The following is a 3,813-nucleotide window of genomic DNA, read 5'->3' as shown; positions in this document are numbered from 1 at the left end:
TGGTTTTCTTGATGACTCCTAGGAGTTTAATAGGAGTTTACCATTAAATCTTTCTGATGTGGCTCCCTGCTCATTTCTGTGACCCTGGAGAATAGTGCATTTTCACTCTGCAATTACTAAACAGTCATATTTTCCTTGTTTCACAAAATTCTTTTATACAAAGGCTTTGCTTTATACTTTAGTCCCAATTAACTCCAGATGGCTTCAATTTTGGATGTCCGCACCACGTGTGTGCAGAGTAGCTGTCATATAACATCCTAAAGAGTTCAGTCTCTGCACTATTGCTGTGATATTAGGTGGGAATTAACCTAGTGGGTTTGCTTTCGTCTGGAATTCCAAAAGGGAAGATGCTCTTCCTTGTGTAAGGATTTTCTATCCCTATTGTACAAATAACAATGATCCCAATAAAGAGCAACTTTCCAGAAAAGCAAGTATAAGAGTTTGTGTGTGTGTGTGTGTGTGTGTGTGTGTGTGTGTGTGTGTGTGTGTGTGACGCGCATGTGTGTGAAGGAGAGAGAGAGATGAGAGAGAGAGACAATAGACTTACATAGCCAATTCATCAAGTCATTAACTAGTTAAAAGAGTTGAATTTTGTAAAACGTATTGGAAAGAAGGAAGTTATCTAGAGATCAACTTTTAATGAAGAAAATAGATGTAAGCAATTTCAAGGAATAAATCAAACATGTGAAAGAAGAAAAATGTATCCTAGAACTAACTCTTTTCAATCCAATGGACTGTAGCCTGCCAGGCTCCTCTGTCCATGGGATTTCCCAGGCAAGAATACTAGAGTGGGTTGCCATTTCTTTCTCCAGGGAATCTTCCCGACCCAGGGATTGAACTTGCATCTCCTGCATTGGCAGTCAGATTCTTTACCACAGTAAAGTGAGAGAAGTTGTCATTGCAACCAAACGTGAGCTTCAAAATCCTCCAGACTCCAGGGGAATATTTCAAACTCTCTGAGTCAATCCTTTGAATCTCCTCTAACTTGAGGAAGATTGGAAAAAACACATACCACCACAGCTTCACTTTTTTTCTCTTTTGTTTTTAATATTTTTAAAATTTATTTGGCTGTGCCAGCTCTTAGTTGCAGCACATGGGATCTAATTTTCTGTCTGGGGTCAAACCCAGGTCCCGAGCATTGGGAGTTCTGCGTCTTAGCCACTGCACCACCTGTGAAGTCTCTATTTATTCTACCTCTTTAGTGAATTATCAGTTTTCTCATATATCATTATTGTGCAGAATAGGCTAAGCAAAGTTAAAAAGTGGGCTTATAAATGTTTTGCAAGTGTCTTCAAGCATGTATTATAGTCTCTCTCCATGTGTTCTCATGTATTGCAGGCTGTCTTCAAAGCCCAAGACAAAAGGGATGTTGCAATTAATATGCTTTTATGTATCTACATCTATGTCTATAACTATGTATTGTATTTTTCAGTTGCTCAGTCATGTCCAACTCTTTGTGACCCAGTGGATTGCAGAACACCAGGCTTCCCTGTCCTTCACTATCTCCCAGAGCTTGCTCAAACTCACGTCCATTGAGTCAGTGATGCCACCCAACCATCATCCTCTGTCATCCCCTCCTCCTTCAATCTTTCCCAGCATCAGGGTCTTTTCCAATGAGTCAGTTCTTTGCATCAAGTGGCCAAAGTATTGGAGCTTCAGCTTCAACTTCAGCATCAATCCTTCCAATGAATATTCAGGACTGATTTCCTTCAGGATGGACTGGTTTGATCTCCTTGCAGTCCAAGGTACTCTCAAGAGTCTTCTCTAACACCACACTTCAAAAGCATCAGTCCTTTGGCACTCAGCCTTCTTTATGGTCCAACTCTCACATCCATACATGACTACTGGAGAAATCATAGCTTTGACTACATGGGCCTTTGTTGGCAAAGTAATGTCTCTGTTATGACTATAACTGTGAGCTCCACAGGGTCAGGAAATGTGAATGCATTGTACATTACACAGTACAGAGCACATAGTGGTTACACATTAAATATTGGTTGACTGAATAATAATTAATTCATAAAATCAACAGATATAGAGCTTCTACCCTATGGATGCTGTTAGGTAATTGCAGATCTATTATTTCTTGTAGTTCATTTCTCATCACCTTAAGAATACTTCTGTTTATATGTGTCATAAGTTCTCTTTCTGTTTGAACAGATTTTCTGCATATGGTACTGTTTTCAGGCTTGCAATTAAATTAAATGGTCTCCCTCGTGTTGGCATAGACAGAGCCATCTTAATCACCTGAGTGAGTCTATAGTAAGGTATATAGACTTGTTCTCTTGTAAACTTGGAAGTCCCTCTTATCAGTGATTCTCCTACGTTTCAGCCAATGTTAATGTACCCCTGTATTATCTCCTTTCTGCTTTCATCTCTAGACTTTTTAATCTGCAAATTTTAGCCTCAAATATTTACTTGCTGTGGCTAAAGATATGGATCCTATTAAGCTATGGATGGTAGTGGGCAAGGAAGGAGCAGTGGTCCAGACTGAAAGAAAGTCATAGCTACCTTAGTTCCCTTTGAGTCCCAATACTTTCCCTTTCCATCCTAGTTTCTAGGGTTCAAAGGAAATGGCCCTTGTATAACAGGTGTTCTCCATACACTAGATATTGACCATGAGTACAGCTGGATGGTGTCAAACTATCTGTTTCTATTTACCTTTACCTTTGCCATGACTTTTGCTGCCTCTTTGTATATTTTTTCTTTCAAATCTAAAGACCTAGTTTAGGGATCAATACTCCTGCCATTGGGAGTCCTAGCCTAAGACAAGAAAAATGCCTTGTCTGTTTTTCTAGTTTCTGTTTTCAAGGGCTGACTTATTTTGATCAAGAACGATTTTAAGTTCCTGGATTCACAACCCTTAAGAACATTTTTAGAAAGTGTTATCCTCAACTGTAATATTTGTATTAAAAAAATTGGTATTTAAAAGACTCTGCCCCTGAGACAGTAGAAAGAAGAATCACTACATCCTTGGAGAAATGAGCTGTTTGACCTTGGAATGCTGTCTGTGAAAACAAGGTCCATGGAAGCCTGTAATTTTCTCAAAAAGTAATAACAGTAAGAGGGAATTTTCATTCTTGAGACAATTTGTAAAGAGTAGTCTCTTCTTCAAGAAACACATGCTCAATTATAGGAAAGAAGTTATAGACAATAAAAGAGATTCTGACTTTTAGCTCAGTTTGATGACTTAAAGATTGATAGGCATTTTTCTCAGAGAACTTTGAAATGTGAATGTTAGAAGAGATTACAGTTATCTTCAATCATAAGACAGATGTAACCATTTTCTGAATCTATCCTAGAAAGCATTGCCCTATAATACATGATAGAGGATTTCAGAGGCGATGAATTGAGAAGGGCTTGGCTTTTTACTACAGTTTTAACTTTACTCTTTAGGTAGATAAATCACAGTAAGTATAACAAGGGAAATTCACAGGCTCAAAGAACAAAAATTTTTTTTTCACTCCCCTATGAGAAGTCTTCAATCCACATTTTGGTTATGTTGCTTTGAACTAGTTACTTGATAACAACAAATAGGTAAAGGCTGAAACAAAGATGATGACACAGCCCTTTTAAAAAATATTAAAAAATATATACATTATAAAAGTTAACTCAAAATGGATCATGGGCTTAAATTTAAAATATAAAACTGCAACTCTTAAAAAAAAACATAAGATAAAAACTTCAGGCTTGCAGCTAAGTAAATCTTAGATTTGACACTGAAGCATGATACACTCACACAAACATGCACACACCAAACTGAATCAAAATTTGAAACCTTTCCTCTGTAAAAGACCCTGTTAAATATGAAAA

Source organism: Bos javanicus, chromosome 10, assembly GCF_032452875.1.
Source record: "Bos javanicus breed banteng chromosome 10, ARS-OSU_banteng_1.0, whole genome shotgun sequence".
NCBI lineage: Eukaryota > Metazoa > Chordata > Mammalia > Artiodactyla > Bovidae > Bos > Bos javanicus.
This window is presented reverse-complemented; position numbering follows the sequence as displayed.